Below are 18,409 nucleotides of genomic sequence, written 5' to 3'. Positions count from 1 at the left end.
TGGACGACCAGCTCACCTCTTTCGGAGAGCACCGGGTGGGTGTGAGTGTGCGTGCGTGTCTATGCCAACCGCGGCGAATATGAAGAGGTGGAGAAAATGAAACACGCGATCCTCTCACTCTCTTCAAATCGATCACACCGATCCGACTGACTGACTGACTGGTGTAGGTAACCCACTGGATTGCACAATGCGTGTTTCGTAGCCAAAAGACGATAATTGCACGACCTTTTTTCGCAGTAATTCTGCAAGTCCTTGACAGTCTCTGTCTGATGGTCGTTGGATCAGATGTGGCCGCAGGCAGTTTCTCAACACACAATAATGATCGTGAAGTTCGATCGAATATGTGGCGATTGGACGAATCAGTTAATCATGGGTTCTGGTCCCGAATCTGGAAGCATTTTTTTTTGACAATCAAAACACGCGTGATTTCCAATCCTTGAACTCTCCAATTTCCATACATTACCTATGCCCCTTCGTTGCCGTTCAAACGTGTCGTCAATCTCCCGAAAAAAAAGCACCCCAAGAAATTATCATCGCTTTCAATATTCAGTATCCTCCATGTGTGTCAAAACGCTCTGTTGTTTCGATGTTGTATCATCATCGTCGTCGTCGTCGTCATCATCGGCAACAGTAGCCTACAAACAACAAGGGGAGCGGGACCACAACAGCAGTTCATCAATATAGATGGATGGCATCATTCTAACTACCCGGTCGGTCGGTCGGTCGTCGGGTCGACGAGAGCCAAAGGCGCTTCACAGCCACCACGATGGGAAGCGATCACAATCAATTGCCTTAATTAACATACACTCACAGATGTAGATATCCGCGTCGGATGCGGACGGGCGGGCGGGCGGTCGGTCGGACGGCCGATGAGATGGCCTTCTCTGGTGAAGTTTGACACTCTACCGGAGACGGGTCTGCTGCTATCGTAGCACGAGCAGCAGCAGCAGCATCCAGTGTGTATTTGTCGTCGTCGTCGTCGTCATAGTTTATTAAAGTCAATTGAACAATAAATAAGTTACCAACGAACGACGAATGCAAACCTTGCTGTTGGTTGTTTGTTCCACTGTATGAACCGCCGATGTGGACGGACGGGGAGATGGTCAACAATGTCATCGTCATATGCTTAAGCAAATGTAAATTCTATTGAAATCCACATGCAATGCAAACGTGGCGCAAATATGGGCAGGTTAGATCCCGATGGGGTTGGAGAGATGAATTTTAGCCAACGATTCTGAGAGGGCGGTCCGGAATTTTCGGAGGATCTCCTGGATTTGAAAGTTTCCGAAGGGTTTTACAGCCCAGAAAGGTTAAAAAAAACAGTTCTTAGTTCGGATACAATACTAGCGAATTGAAATGTTAGGCTCCAATTATGAAACCATGAAACATTTCAAGTTCGGTAAAATCCGAAGGGTCGAGTACAAGGTGTCGGTAATTAATCTTTCTTGAACCCTACAGCGCCCGGAAGGGAACCGTTAACGTAGCCTACTTTCTATTGGTGGGAAATTGTTGGTACCACAGAAGGCTGTGTTTGGTGAACCGGTTCATTTTACCGATCTGGTATTGAACCGGTAAATGCCATTCTATATGTAATGCAATAATTGTGCTAATTTCGCACTATTTAATTTCCTATCAAATACAGTTGAGCACTCATAAACGATGTTTGTCTACCGGTTCATTTTACCGATTCAAATCTGAACCGATAAAGTCTATTATATACGTAATATTTTGTCTTTATGTTTAACCCTCAAGCGCCTAACTATAAGGGAACCGTTAAAGTAACCTATTTTATATTCCTGGGAGCCAAATTTCTTGAAACAACTTCTAAACGATCATAAAAGGTTGTAAACATCATAACAGCAGGTGGTCCCACTCGAAACCCGGAACCATTCCGGAGATATACCGACATTCGCCGGGGTCCCACCGTGGACGAATGTGGGAAAAGTGGTATTGTTCAATATCCTGCGTTTCAAACAGCAAGATTTTGGTGAAAGATATTTCAATACAACTAAATATAGCCATGTGAATTATGCTTGGATAAACGGACCACTCCGGATCATCGGAAGCAGGTTCCTACAGGGTATCGTTGGGAACAATTCAATTTTAACACCAAAACATGCCGTGCGACGTATCAAACTTCATGATTTTGACATATCAAGCCAATAGATATAGATTGGTTTCAGATACAAACTGATGTGGCCACTCCGAGCAATCTGAAGCAGGTTCCGGCGGGGCATTTTTGGGGACAATTCATTTGTATCCCCAAAACATGCCGTGCGACGTATCAAACTTAATGTTTTGGAAAGATCAAGCCAATAGACATAGATTGGTTACAGGTACAAACTAATGTGGCCACTTTGGACCATCTGAAGCAGGTTCCGGCAGGACTTTTTTGAGGACAATTCATTTTTATATCAAAACAAGTCGTGCGACGTATCAAACTTCATGTTTTTGAAATATCAAGTTTATTTATGTCTAGATTGGTTACAGGTACAAACTGATGTGGCCACTCCGGGCAATCTGAAGCAGGTTCCGACAGGGCATTTTTGGAAACAATTCATTTTTATCACCAAAACATGCCATCCTATCAAGCCAAAAAAAATTGATTGATTTTAGGTACAAACTGATGTGGCCACTCTGGACCATCTGAAGCAGGTTCCGGCAGGGCATTTTTGGGAACAATTCATTTGTATCACCAAAACATGCCGTGCGACGCATCAAACTTCATGTTTTGGAAAGATCAAGCCAATAGACATAGATTGGTTACATCTATAAACTGATGTGGCCACTTTGGACCATCTGAAGCAGGTTCCAGCAGGGCATTTTTTGGGAGAATTCATTTGTATCACCAAAACAAGTCGTGCGACGTATCAAACTTCATGATTTTGACATATCAAGCCAATAGATATAGATTGGTGTCAGGTACAAACTGATGTGGTGACTCCGAACCATCTGAAGCAGGTTCCGGCAGGGCATTTTTGGGGATAATTCATTTGTATCACCAAAACAAGTCGTGCGACGTATCAAACTTAATGTTTTTGAAATATCAATCCCAATAGACATTGATTGGTTTCAGGTACAAATTGATGTGGCAACTCCGAGCAATCTGAAGCAGGTTCCGACAGGGCATTTTTGGGGACAATTCATTTGTATCACCAAAACAAGTCATGCGACGTATTAAACTTAATGTTTTTGAAATATCAATCCCAATAGACATTGATTGGTTTCAGGTACAAACTGATGTGGCCACTCCGAGCAATCTGAAGCAGGTTCCTGCAGGACTTTTTTTAGGGGACAATTCATTTTTATCATCAAAACATGCCATCATATCAAGCCAATAAACATTGATTGATTTCAGGTATAAGCTGATGTGACCACTCCGAACCATCTAAAGCAGGTTCCAGCAGGACTCTTTTGGGGACAATTCATTTTTATCATCACAACAAGTCGTGCGACGTATCAAACTTCATGATTTTGACATATCAAGCCAATAGACATAGATTGGTTTCAGGTACAAACTGATGTGGCCACTCCGGGCAATCTGAAGCAGATTCCGACAGGGCATTTTTGGAAATAATTCATTGTTATCAAGCCAATAAACATTGCTTGGTTTCACGTACAAACTGATGTGGCCACTCCGAACCATCTGAAGCAGATTCCGGCAGGACATTTTTGGGGACAATTCATTTGTATCCCCAAAACATGCCGTGCGACGTATCAAACTTCATGGTTTTGACATATCAAGCCAATAGACATAGGTTGGTTACAGGTACAAACTGATGTGGCCACTCCGAACCATCTGAAGCAGGTTCCTTTAGTTGAAAAGTTTTTAAAAATTATCATGAAAAACCAAACTAAAAAAAAATTGCTGCGAGACAATTTTCAAGATTTAGAGACTAGGCAAAGCTGAACTTTTCGAGATTTCAAACATCGAATAATTTCAAATTTAAAATCAAGACCTCAGATTTAAAAATCATAAGTCAGAATCATGTCTCTTCGAATTGGACACCATTTAGGATTGTGGCACTTTGAAGAAATGTTTAGAGAATTTGGATGAGAATGCCGGATCAGTTTTGATGTGAATTGTAGGACGAATTTGACTAAAAGTGAATAATATTTCAAGAAAATTGTAGGTCTGAAGCGACTATTTTGTAAGTTTCGAAGGGAAGAATTTTGTGGAAATTTCATGGGATTCCCGGGAGGCTTCTAAAAAGGAAAACTCACTGGAAAGTTTGACCATGTTTCCACATAAGTTCTGAGTAGCGTTCCTGGAGATCTGAAGAAATTTGCAAAGAAAGCCTAGATTCTAGAAGTTCAAGAGTATTATTTCAACGGAACTCTGAGTGAAATTCCCATGAAATCCTGAGGTGAAACCCAAGCAAAAAAGTTTGGGATTATCCACAACTGGATACTGGAAATTTGTCAAGGTTCAAATTAAAATACGGATCCACCGGAAAAGAACTCGACCAAATTGGAAAATTCTGAAAGGAAAATGTGAATGCCACTGACAGTTAAATTGAAAATTCAAATCAAATCTGAAAGCCTTTCACCCCTTCAGAACTATTCGACAAGTATGATAGCCAATTAAAACATTCACATGTTCAACTGACGATATTGAAATTCTCCATTTCCCAGCTGCACCGGTATTCCTCGTTTCCGAAAGCCAGGATTCACCCAACAGTTCCTCGCTCCTCCCATTCCAGCAGTAAGAATTCTATGTAAGACTCCTCTTTCTCTACAAATGTACGGAGAAACCGATTAGAACACAGAACCATATTGCATTGATATGCCATCATACAATGCAGCAACTATTTAGCTAAATCATTTCCCAACCAAACAACGCGTCTAGGTCGATATGTGCAATAATTATTCCAATCATCCTGCTCTGTTCCGTCGGCAGAACCAACAACAACAACAACAGCAACAACAACCGAACAACGCAAACAGACATAATAAACATAATAAACTCTCCAACTACACCACACGGCTTGGATGCGGACCGATCCGGGGTCGGAATTCCTTCGTCTTAGCTGATAGAGGAAGAGCTGATAGGAATTTGCTCCTTACTGACTTCGGACAATAATTTTAGGAGGGGTTTTAGGAAGTTCCTGTAGTTTGGGACGTCAAAGTAGATAACTCTGCAGGGATTCACCCGCAGGGTGGCCACCCAAGTAACAATTTTGGTTTTATGAGGGTTCTGTAATCTGGGCAATCCTGGACATATAAAAATCAAGATTTCACGACAACAGAATTTTGTCGGGATTTAGAGGGTGGAAAATGATGTCGGTCTGTGGATTTCGAAACATTTTCAAGATTGTAGAATTTGTAAAACAAAAGGTCAAAATTTTGTACTTAACATTTTCAAAAATATTGCACTACGGATTTCTTTTTCAAGATCTCGTATGTCATGAACTAAGATTTTTTTTAAGATTCTTAATCTTCGTGACTTCTTGTGCAGATCCCGGATTAAGATACAATTGCAAAACCCCAAAAGAAAAAAAAAAAGCTTTCGAGCTTTACAAAAAAAATTCAGAATCCTGGGCCTAAGCAAAATATTGAAAACCTAAGTATAAAAAAGACGAATAGAAATGATTAAAGAAAAATTCCAACAGTGCAACAAGAAATCATTTTTTTTTTTTGGACCGCCGAAAAGAATTGGAATCGCTAATTTGGACGAACTTCAAAGATCCTGAACAGATCAAAACATTTCAAAATTCAGTCACTTCCAAAAGTCATCAAGAAACTTTAACTATTGAAAAATTTAAAAAAATCTAGACTTAGATAATTTTTCAAAATAAATTTAGATTTAAATAGGTACACAAATTACGTTAAGGACGCAATCGAATTCTAGGTTTTTTCCCGGTTGTTCTCAATTTCCGGTTCTCCCGGTTCAGTGGCTGCACATTCCGTTTTGTATCGTGGACCAGTGAATTCCGATTAGCAATTTTTCGGAATTTTGGAAATTTTCCCGGATGTGCATTATACATTGTAATTAAACATAAATCCGAAATCTGAAGCTATCACTAGGTTAAATGGGTCATTACTAAGACAGAAGCATTTTTCTTGGGTCGAAATTGGTTCGGTGGTCGAATTTAAAAAAAAATTGTCTATGTTTTACCTACCTTGAAAATTTACTCAAAACTTTTTACAGAAATTTTATTTTAGAATATTCTTAAACAATTTCCTTAGGAATCAATTCCCTTCACAGAGTTTATTCAGAATTCTTCTTAACACTCCGAATACGGTGGGTAAAAAACTTTACGCCGACTACGAAGCCTCCGAAAAGTGTGTAACGGCAAGTTTGCAATTACATAACTTAGTCATTTCTTGATGAATTTAGAAAAAATGTGGTACCTCTAGAATTTATAGGGTCTGCAGATTATTTTGATCGTTAAAAGATTGAAAATAGGGGTTTCAACACTTTTTTTTAGTGAAAAGAGTCTTTACACGGTTTTTTATTAAGGTGTGTTTATAAGTTTTGCAAGTGGCTTAACCCTATAATTTAGATTGATGGGTAAAATTTTTTTAATTAGACAGATTACAGTCTTGGTTCCTGTGTATGGATTCTATAGACAACGGGACGGTCCTCCGGAAGATTCTGAGGACAATCCCATGATCATTCGGGTTCATGTTTATGTTACGACCCCAATTCCTTTCGTATATCACAGTTCCATTGTTTATAAAAAAAACCGTGGAGCTCTTGGATCAGTTTTATGGATTACGGATTACTTTTACGGATGTTCTGGATCTTCCGGAGGACAGTCCGATGGCCATGTGGATTCATGTTTATGACACGACCCCAAATTCTTTCTATCATCACAGTTCCTAGTATTAAAAAAAAAACGCAGAGCTCTAGGATCAGTTTCGTGGATGGACCACTTTTACGGATGTTCCGGATCTTTCGGAGAACGGTCACATTACCATCAGGGTCCATGTTTGTATCACGACCTCAAATTCATTCTATCATCACAGTTCCTAGTATTTTTTCAAAAACTGCGGAGCTCTAGGATCAGTTTTATGAATTTACTACTTTTACGAATGTTCCGGATCTTCCAGAGGATGGTCCCATGGCCATCCAGGTTCATATTTATGTCATGATCCCAAATTCATTCTGATATTCCAAATGTTTTCGAGAAAAAATCGCGGAGATCTAGGATCAGTTTGGATTAAGACCATGGATTAAGCACTTTTACGGATGTTCAGGATCTTCCAGAGGATGTTCGCATGGCAATCCAGGTCCATGTTTACGTAACGACCTAAAGACTTTTCTTATATTACAGTTCCAAGTGTTTAAATAGAAAACCGCCGAGCTCTAGGATCAGTTACATTGATTGACAATTTCACCGATATTCCGGAGGACGGTCCCTTGACCATCTGGGTCCATGTTTATGTTACTATCCTAAATTCTATCTTATATCACAGTTCCAAGTGGTTTCGAAAAAACCGCGGAGCTCTAGAATCAGTATCATGGATGGACCACTCTTACGGATCTGTCGGAGGACGATCCCATGGTGTAACGACTCTTTTCACTTTTAATAAAAGTAGATGACCCTATTGTCAATCTTTTTGCAATCAAAATAATTAACAGGCCCTAGGAATTCTAGAGGTACCACAATTTTTGAAATTCATCAAGAAATGGCTAAGCTATGCCATTGCAAACTTGCCGTTACACGCTTCTCGGAGGCTTCGTATTCGGAGTGTTAAATAAGTTTGAGATTCTCTCTGCGAGGCCCTAAAAATGTATTTATAAGGCATGAAATTCATCCCTAGATTTTCTTCGGACCTGTCTTCCATAATTCTATTTTAAAAACCACTTGAATTCTCTTTAGAATTCCCAAGCAATTCACCTCAGAATTGTCTTAAAATTTTGCTCAGAATTATCTTGGAATGCTGCTCCAAATTCTCTGAAATTTTGTTTAGACATTTTCTTAAAATTATTCTCAGACTTCCTTGCGAATTGTATCCTCAAAATTCGAATCCCTTGGTATTTTTCACGGATCCTGGAATCCTCTAAACAATCAACTTGAAATTTTCCACAGCGCTATTTAAAAATCCTACTCTGAACTTATACAAGTGACTTGGAGTTTAAGTCTTAAATCCACGGTGGCCAGTGAATTTTTAATTTTGAAATTCCCGGTTTTTACCGGTTTTAACATTAAAAATTTCCCGGTTGATAATTTTCAACAAAAAACGAAATTGAACGTATTTTAAAAAATGTGCTGAAAGGAATTTACTGAAAGGATAAAAAAGTGACAGCAATCTTTGTGATGCAAGATTTGGAAAAACATAATTAAAACCTGAGATTTTGAAAAAAATTCAAGACCACAGATTTAAAAAAAAAATACGAGGGACAACCCTATGGGGTTGTACGCAATGGCGACGTAGGACTACGTGGTCTTATATTATAAATCTTATTTGTGAACTGTAGCAGAAGCTTGTGTTTTGTGTAGGAATAGTAATTTGAGCGGGGTTATCTCTGTTTATACTCTTTAGTATGACGCGCTTGACATGGCCCACAGCGACTCACGAAGAGCTACTGATTCCGATCAATAGCTGTGCGGCTTCTTCTTTCTTCTATGGATGGTCATGTGGGCTGCAGCTTGCTGCTTGCAGACAGCCTTTCGTTGTGTACTGGAGAATACCACCACTCACCACGGAGTTATTGAATAAACACCGTTTGGTGAGACCGGATGGAATTCAACTTTGAAATCTGTGTTAGGGAAATCGCTTTCCGCAGGCAATCGGTGATTATGTTAATTATCATAACAACAGTTGCACATTCATGCCATTTTCAATGAAATCATAAATTTAACAGATGCGTAGAAATATTTCTGATCGATTGGTGATAACATTATTTAAATTGGTCCAGGGGCAGCTGAGTTATTAACGTTCAAAATCTTCCATAATTTTGTTACATGTTCCATGTTCGGTTTTCACAAAGTGTTGTCCTACGTCAAAAATCATACTTATGACTCATGGAGTCATAATTGTCACGCTCTGAGCCTTGGAAGCATTTTAAGGGTTATAACAAATTACAGAACAATCTATAGAATCTTGCGGACAAACCCTGGAATTTTAAGTAAAATTTAAAAGAGTTCAAAGTGTTGATTTCAAACAAATATTGAGAAGGATTCCCACACAGTTTTCGAAGGAGAAGTTCTGAGCAGAATTCCAGAATTATTCTGACATGAAGTCCTTAGAAATTGTTAGATGAATTTGGAGGGATTTCTGTGGACAAGAATGCAAGTTCTAAATTAAATTGAAGGTAATTTTAGAAGACTTCAAAAGGAGTTGTGAAAAACAAATCTTCAAGGAAAATTCCTACGTGATTCCGAAGAGATTTGTATGGGGATCGTGAGGAAAATGACAGAAGAATTTTAAGAAAAATTATGATCATAATTCAACAAGAAATAGAGTTCTCAGAGTGTTCAAGCAAGAATGGAGTGATTTGAGATTTGGGCGTAATTGCTTTTATTAACAAAGACGTCAATTGCCGTCAATTCTCTTGAATTGAAGCTCAATCTCATAAATAAACTATACCAAATGATAGACAAATCATTCCTCTACCTCATAGCGTTATTAGTTTTCGAGACTGAGCTATTATTCGCAAGACATCGGTGATGGACGAGTTTTTTTACAAATGCAATTACGCCCAAATCTCAAGTCACTCCGGAATTTCAACCCTAGTGCGAAAAATTCATCACAGAACTCCGACAAAATTGATTGTAAAAAAATTTCTGATAATTAGAAAGAAATTCTTTAAAATACTCCAAGGGGTTTCTAAATAAAATTTCGAAAGATTTCTGCTGTTTTGAATAGAGTTAATATAAATTATTGAAAAGATTTTCAAAAGAATCAAAGTTGTCGAATCGGTTCAAGAGAATTCTAAGAAGGATTCCAAGTTAATTCTGGAATTCATATCATGAGAATTTTGAACAACGAAAAATCAAAACCCCGAAAAGAATAATTCAGTGTCGGTTTAACAAATATTTGTTTCCAAAGTCCAGCATCTTCAATATTTTCTTTCCAGGACCATGCATTTTACATCTGAAATTGAAACGACGAAAATCAATTTGCAATATTGCTGAGTGATTAAATTTAAAACAATAAGACGGGAAACTGAAGAAAATTGTGCAGCAAATAGAGCAAGACATTCATTTGGTAAAGGATCACTCTATTTTAATGGTCGATTCTGAAATTCTGGTGTAAAAATTTGTTCCTATGGTATGGGTAATTTATTTTTCCCGGTCCTCTCGTCGAAGTCCCGGGTTTTCCCGGTTACTTTTCAAATTCTCCGTAACGAGGGTAGATCACCTGTACGTGGTACGTTACGGGATGTAAGATCTACCACCGATTCCTAGTCCTGACTACTTCAAACTAGGGGAACAGGATTTTTCAGTATTCCAAGGAACAAATCTTAGTCCTTGTTACTTTTTATGCCTTGTTGATAGTGACAAGACTCGGCTTTTTCCACCGAGAATGATCTATGTGATTTATAATCTTCTATTCGTTGTTCCATAGTTTGAAGTGGTTAAGACTAGGGTTCTGATGAATGGTCATTATCGGTGTCATTCCTTAATTTTGTGCTAAGAAATCTAATTTTAACTGACAAAGGGGCACGCCTTTGGAGGGTATTTCAACACTCCGAAGGGTATAAATAGCGGAGCTTTTAAATTAGAGTCGGATCCTTGCGATAAATGCGAGAATAACCACTGTATCAAAATCGAATACTTCATCATTTCTCAATAGTGATGGAGTAATACGACATACACTAAACTAAGGACACGGGATATACTACAATACATCAAATTACTGGTCGCAGTGGTTTTAGGATCCGAACAGAGGAAAAACAAAAAAAAAAACTCGGATATTTCCCGGTATTCCCGGTTTGCTGGCCACCCGGAAAATCTCTTAAGGCCTACCCATATTAGATCCGTTAGGGGATGTTCATAAACTACGTAGACAATAAAAATAAACACTATTCGAGTTTTAGGAAAGCCGTTTTGATCGGAATTTATAACAAATCCTTCTCAAGAGAAGTTTGTATCGTTGTAACAAGAAGTTTAACAGGAACTTGGTCGTAGCTGTTTTGTGAAATAAGGAGCTCGGTCGCTTTGTAGCGACCGATTTTGCTTGCTGAGCAGAAAATCATGGGTTCAATCCCAAGCTTTCATGCAAAGCGGTTGAAGGGCCGGGTACGTAAACGAAATAATGTTTGAGTTTTAATGAAGACGTGTTGATCGGAAATCCATATCAAATCCTTCTCCTTCTCAAGAGCAGTTGTTCTCATCGTCATTGGTGAGGTCACCGCCGGGATAACAACAAGTTGAACGGAAACTTGATCGTAATTGTTTCACAAGGAAGGAGCTCGGTGGCCTAGTGGCGACCGATTTTGCTTACTGAGTAGAAGATCTCTTCGAGCAGATCCCCGTCAACATCAACAGAACCACTTTCGATCAGTTTTCATGCTGTTTGTTTTGGCTTAACTCGTGTTCATTTTTTCTCTCATTGTGAAATGAACTTACTTTTTTTTTTTTTTTTGGGGTGAGGTAGCTTATAGATTCTTCCGGTTTGCCTCCTAGCATCGTGCTATAAGGTACCAGGCGATAACCAGGGTAGTTGATCGATAGCTCGGCGACGTCATTTCGTTGGCGTCTGCAATGGGAAATTCTCATAGCAGGCGTTGACGATGGGACGTTGTCGAGTTGTTGAATAGCAACTATCGTGGTAACTCACCGATTACCTGTCGATCTGCCAAATTTGGAAAGACGTCTGCATTGAATTGTCTCATATAATAATATTCCGCCCACTATATCACAAGAAATTGCGAGTAGCTGAGTGGAATGGAGATAAGTTAAGCATTGGGTACAGGACCAGACCCTGGGTGGTGCCAAAAGATGAGCGCAATAGAATCATCAAGTTGCCATAAGGCACGGAATGAGACTATTGCATGGCTGGGCAGTCAAAGTCTTCCATTTGTTAGTCATTTCAGGTGGATTAGAACAGGTTTAGGTTTAGAGTGGGCGTTGGCCAGATTTGGATTGTTCAGATGTAATCCTGGATAGGACCCTGTCATTGAACGTCGCGTGAAAGTGGAACTTAATGAAGGCCTAAGTACTTTTTCGTAGTTGTTAGTTTTTGGATTTGAAAGATCGTCGGTTACAGTGGCCTGCTTACTGAACAGAAAAACGCGGTCCCAGGTCCTTACATATCAAAGAGATTTATGGTAAAATCGCTTGTGTATCGTGTATTTTGCGAAACTCGTTGTTGTCGTTGGTTCCGGGTTTGAAAGGATACAACAATTTGAGCAACGGTATTATGTGATATGAGGGGCTCGGTGGCCTTAGAGCAACCGTTTTTGCTTACTGAGCAGAACATCATGAGTCTAATCTCAGGCCTATCCACATTCAAGATTCGTCAATCGTTTTATTTGTTAATTTGACTACATGGTAATAACAGCAACTCGGTGATTAAAAAGGTGCTAGTCTGCCTTGTGGCAAGCGTTTTTGCTTACTGAGCAGAAGACCGTGAGTTTAGTCCCAAGCTCCTTCGCGTTATATGACCGTTAGGACATCAATTCAGCTTATCGTTTACCAAAACGAACCCTGCTGCAAACCCAACCCTCTTATCCAACATCCCAGTGATTTCTCGTGGAAGTGCAGAGGTGTTCTCGGCTTCCATCAAAGCGAGTGTCATGTCAACACAATCCTTCCCATTCCTTTTTTGACCTGTATTCGGGCGCGGCCGGCGCTGGTATTGCCTAATTTAAGATCACCAGTTTTTACACATTGAGGATGATTGCTAGTCCCAAGCATCGTCTATTGGTTATCTGTGTAATTACAGCTGATCTGACAATAACAGAGTAGCAACCGTGGGCGGTCAATCAAGCTCAAGCTCAAGCTCATTGTGAAATGAACTTACTTTTGCATTGAAGCGAATCTGTTCGATCCGAATTCGCGCAGTTTTTATGACTTTTGTTGATTGTTTACTCGGTTCATATAGGGTGCGTATGCGCATAGATCTGCGCACGTGGCTGTTAAATTTATCATTGTCAGGGGGTTTGTTTACCCATCGGGATGACGTCTACAGATCGAAAATTGATATGCGACGATATTTTGAAATCCAAGATGGCGGCTTCCAGTTTAAGAAAACGTGGGAAATGCTGTAAAATACTTATCAATAAAGGTATTTTTTGGAATCGGAATGATGTCTAGAGGATAAAAATCGATATCCGACGCCATTTTGAAATCCAAGATGGCGGCTTCCGATTTTTTTTCCTTTGGTTTGTTTTTTCCGTCGATCTTGTTTTCCGTGCTGAACACCAATGCTACCGACGTGCCAGGAAGGCAGCTCCCACACCTGGACCCTACCTATCGACCCATCAACTCATGAACCGGGGACCAACGGCTTTACTTCCCATCCGAAGGAAGGCGTGATCAGAGATGTTATGCCTCAGAACATCCCGGCGGCGCCGACTGGGATTGAACCCAGGCCTGCTGGGGTGAGAGGTAATCACGCTTACCACTACACCACCGGCGACGGCTTCCGATTTGCGAAAAAGTTGAAATACAGTCAAATACACATGAATATTGATATTTTTTTAAACGCTATAAAGTCTATATATCAAAAATTGATATGCGACGCCATTTCGAAATCCAAGATGGCGGCTTCCGACTTCAGAACAAGTGGGAAAATTGTCAAATACCCATCAATATAGGCATTTTTGGAATCGGGATGGCGTCTGGAAGCTGTAAATCGATATCCGACGCCATTTTGAAATCCAATATGGCGGCTTCATGCTTCTGAAAAAATGGGAAATGCTGATGCCGTCCCATCAATATGGGTATTTTTGGAATCGGGGTGACGTCTGGATATTGGAAATTAATAAACGATGCTTTTTTGAAATCCATGATGGCGGGTTTGATTCAGAAAAACTGTGAAAAACTGTCAAATACCGACATCTAGAAGCCAGAAATCGATGTCCGACGCCATCTTGAAATACAAGATGGTGGCTTCCGATTTCAGAAGAAGTGTCATGGCATCGCATATCGATTTTCAGCATCTACGCGTCGTCCCGGTTCCGAAAATACCCATATTGTAGGGTATTTGAGACTTTTTCTGACTCTGATGGCCGCCATCTTGGACTCTAGAATGGCCTCGTTAATTTAATTTTCGTTTAATATAAAATAATTTTTCTATAAATTCATATAATCCGGATGCCATCCCTATTGGCAACCGATATTGTGCGGATGTGCCCCGAATTGAAGTGAAAGTGGAAAAAACGAAGGAATTGTGTCAATTGAAACAAGTCTTTGCTTCAAATGAAATGAACTGAAGCACTAGACGAACGAAACAAGCGATAGTCCAGTCATAACAAGAAACACGATGACTCGCACGAAATAAAGCGATTCTGCGGCGTGTTCATTTTCTTTTCTTTGTTTCAAAAATGCAGAACCCTGATTCCAGGAGATTCCAAAGAAATGTACAATTCTATTATTCTAATTGCGACTCTAGCTGATCATAACATCGAGTGATTTCGTAATACTGAGAAAAACATTTTTTTTCAATCTGAAATGAGTATTTGCAGCTTTGATTGAAACACAACATAGTAAGGAACTACCCTATTGAATTCGTCAAAATTCCCATAAATTCGAGAAAACCCTAATAAAAGAATACCATAGCCGAACGGTAACCCAAACGAGTGAAATATTCAACAAATGGTTTGAATGATACCCTGAGCAAAAAGCAAAATGTGTGATATTGTTGAAAAACTACGGAAGCAAAACATAAAAAGAAGATTGCTTACCCAAATTTAAGAAAAATTGCACATATATGTGCTGTGACCGCCGGAACAAATCAAAGTGTGCGTGGAAATTCGGCAAGCGGGAAGAAAATTTCCTTGACGGATCGTGTTCTTTCTTCTTCTTCTTGCTTGCTTGCTTGCGTCTAGTAGTGGTGTGTTTTGGATTGCCGGTAGTTTGATTCGATTTCTCTATGATTGCACTTGTTTTCTTTCGCTTTCCTTGATTTTTGATTGATTTGAATCACTTTGTAGTGGGTTTGAACTTTTTTTTTTCCTTACAGGATTATCACACTTTTTTCCGCTTAACTAATTTTTTGATTGATTTTCGCTGATTGTAGCATGCAACTTTCTTCCTTCTCAACAATGAACGTAACACTTTTCTATCAAATCAACATTTAACAACAAATTTTCTAAACCGATGATCACCAAACCGATTGTTGTTGTCGTTACTTTTAAAAAGGGGGAAGACACTTTTCCTTTCGATTGTTTAACGCAAAACTACTCTCTCTTTCTTTCTCTCTCTCCCTTTGTTTGGGTTGTTTCCGGTTGCGGGTTATTGTTGACGCCTTCGAGTGGTTAAAAGTACGGGAACCCAGCCGGGAAAATCGGCGAGAAAGGGAAAACGGCGGCGACCTGAACGAGACACGCACACGCACACACACTCACAGGACAAACACACACAAGCACGGGCGAATAATAACAAAAACACCGAACAATGCAGCAGTTTCTCAAATTTTCTCGAGGGGACGACGTGGACGCGACTCGGTGGTGTGATTCCGAAGGCACACTACTTAGAACTGGGGGCCCCACAGGCTCTGCTTCTGCTGCTGGAAGTAGAGAAGAGAAGAAAATTGGACAACATTGGAGAAGGATCGATCATCAGCATCGTCATCATCGTCATCATCATCATCATCATCAACAACAACAACGGAGACGACGATGGCAGCGGCGGCTTCTGCGACTCATGATGAGGCAGCGGTGGATTGAAGTGATGATGAAACTGACGTGCGCGGAGGAAGAGAGAAGCACGCACACGCACACACACACACACACATACGGGAAGCAAAAGCAGAAGAAGAGACGAAAAAGCCGAAAAATAGTTTTTTTTCTGTGTGGTGGTGGTGGTAGTAGTGAGTGTGATTCGGTTTTATTAATTTGATGAAAGATGGCCAAGAAGGAAGTGAGCGGTGGAAGACGAGAACGAAGCAGAAGTCTGGAAGGAAATGCAGTAGAGGTAGCCGGTGGAAGCAGAGAGACAGAGAGTTAAGAGGAGAGGTAGAAGAGAACAGAGATTCATACAGGTGGTTGGAGGTCAAAGCGTTTTCGATGTTTTTTTTTTTGCGGACAGATAGACGAAAAAGAGTCGAGGAAGAATCGAAGGGGGATTATTATGGTGTGTAAAAAGTAGTGGTAGAGGACAGAGAGTGGTAAGAAGATAAGTCAAGGTTAGGAAAGCGACTGCAGTTTGATTTTATTTTGCTGAGACAGACACAGAGAGAGAGAGAGGCAGACAGACAGACAGAGAGGAAGAAAGAGAGAGAAGAAAGAGTTTTTTTTTAATAAGAGGAAAAACTAGGAGATAGAGATCTAAAAGAGAGATGCAAAAACGTGTAAGAATCGGTTTGAGTGTGTACATAAAAAATGTGTAGAATACAAGAAGGTTATTTTGGCTTTACAGAACTAATGTGGTGGATGATTATATTTTTATTTATTTATTTTGTTCGGAAAGAGAAAGAAAACAGAGATGCAGGTTGTTTTTTTTTTACAATCTACTGGCTTCTAATGAGATGTGCGGTGGAAAACAAATGGGTTAGAAGTAATGTAAAATTGATGCTAATTAGTGAGCTACATACTAAATGATACTTAAAAAAACATAAATATAGATTATTTGGAAAACATAATTAATTAACAAACTACAACATAAATTATATTCACAAGCAAACTTTAAGTAAATTTTCCATAGTACCATTTTGAACTCATGATTACAATTTATTAATAAGCCCCCATTAATCCAACTAGCGATGACACGTACTTTTCTCATAACTAGTGGTCAAATTTCACGTTTTGATCATATATCTGGAACCCAATTTCCAATCGGAATGAATAGAAGAATTCTCCCAACTAATAGCAGTTGGGCAGTTCCACGCCAAATGACGAATCGGAAAAACTCGACCTACTCCGATTCGCATCAAATTTTGCATAACTTTCTTATGGGCAATCATTCATATTTTTACAAAAATTCGGCCATTAAATGTTATTAAAAAAAATCGGAGTTATGACCGAAACATGAACTCTGTGGTATGGTTATTTTTAATGAACAATCCAATGTCTACGAGATTGTGCCGATGGATGTGCCAAATCTACTTTCGGCACACTGTGCTGAGTGATTGGACACTAATTCGACGAATTAACGGTCCTGTCGTAACTCTTCTCGTCAGACTCCACACGCTCATTTTCAATGAATCTTTAAAAACACCAACTTGTTACCTAATGAAGCTGTAATTTGATGTGATTATTTTAAGGTTTTTTAGTGGACTTGGAAATAGTGACCTAGCCACTAAAAAGTGACCTGCTACACGCCCTGTCATTTAAGCGGATTTTTTAAAGTTCTTTGAGCGAAAATTTTCTAAACAGCAATTTGACAATTTTGATGTTGGTTGGAACTTTTGTGTCACTTCGACTTTTTGTTTATTTGCATTTTCATTTGTCCCTCTAAAAATAGCTTATTTGAAATTTTCCAACAAATCATAACTCGAAAACATCACTTCCAGTCAAAATTACGTCTGAGTCAAAGTTGTAGGACACAATAATTCCAGGGTGGCAAGTGAATTTCCATTTTGAAATTCCTGGTTTTCCTGGTCTATGATTTAAAAATTTCCTGGTTTTAAAAAACATGTATTTAACAAACCATTTTTTATTTAAAAAAAAATAAAGTGAATCCGTGTACCATCATCCTTCGCGCAATGCGGGATTTCACAAACCAAAATAGGTATTAAGGTTCTTGTGAATGCCCGTGAACTCTTTTTCTGATTGTTTGCTGTAAAGAAGCTAGTTTGGAGCCGCGCTACTTCGTCGTATCATGGCGCCTGTTATTACCGTTCTATGTGCTAAAACTATAATAGCAAAGCGTTTTCACTCATGTTTTTGCAAAAACATTTTTGCTTACAAGATGAATTACGATTGACACTGAAACATTTGCGATAACCCTAAAATGAGCGATTTTAGAGGGGTGTATGACGAAGAAAAGCTGAGATACAATGGACTAGCGCAAAGTCCTATCTAATGTCTGAAATTTAGAGATCTATAAGCCCCTAAATTTTGAAAGTTCTGTTTTTGAAACTTAACTTTACTATTGAGATTTTCAGTTTATCTCAAGGTAAAATTGCGAAGTGTGGTATGAATGAGGACTCTTTAAACAAACCTTTGCTTCTAATAATTTCCAGTTTGTTTAAATTTTCCGCAAATTGTAAACGATTAAGGATCTTATTTAGCGGAATTTTGATTACAACATGATTTCAAAATCATATTATTAAAAGATTTCATAAACAACGCTGTTTTAATAACTCTTATTTTTAAAAAGACTGACTGCTGAAGTTCATAGAAACT

General features: G+C 39.2%; 1 protein-coding gene across 7 annotated transcripts in view; it reads right to left on the bottom strand.

Annotated features, from left to right (window-relative positions):
• heph (polypyrimidine tract-binding protein 1 heph) overlaps nucleotides 1-18,409 on the bottom strand; it is a 727,070-nt gene that overhangs the window by 648,469 nt on the left and 60,192 nt on the right. For 4 of the 7 annotated variants that reach the window (XM_065219372.1, XM_065219375.1, XM_065219376.1 and 1 more), the window contains exon 2: nucleotides 14,807-15,630. The exons of 2 other annotated variants lie outside the window; for them this stretch is intronic. The gene's annotated coding sequence lies outside the window, so the exon portion shown is untranslated. The remainder of the gene's footprint in view (nucleotides 1-14,806; nucleotides 15,631-18,409) is intronic. One more of the 7 variants, XM_065219373.1, reaches the window with a different exon arrangement.

The sequence above is a fragment of the Ochlerotatus camptorhynchus genome, unplaced genomic scaffold, assembly GCF_037179485.1.
Source record: "Ochlerotatus camptorhynchus isolate MF236.1 unplaced genomic scaffold, CSIRO-AGI_Acam_v1.1 ptg000103l, whole genome shotgun sequence".
Classification (NCBI taxonomy): Eukaryota; Metazoa; Arthropoda; class Insecta; order Diptera; family Culicidae; genus Ochlerotatus; species Ochlerotatus camptorhynchus.
This window is presented reverse-complemented; position numbering and strand designations above follow the sequence as displayed.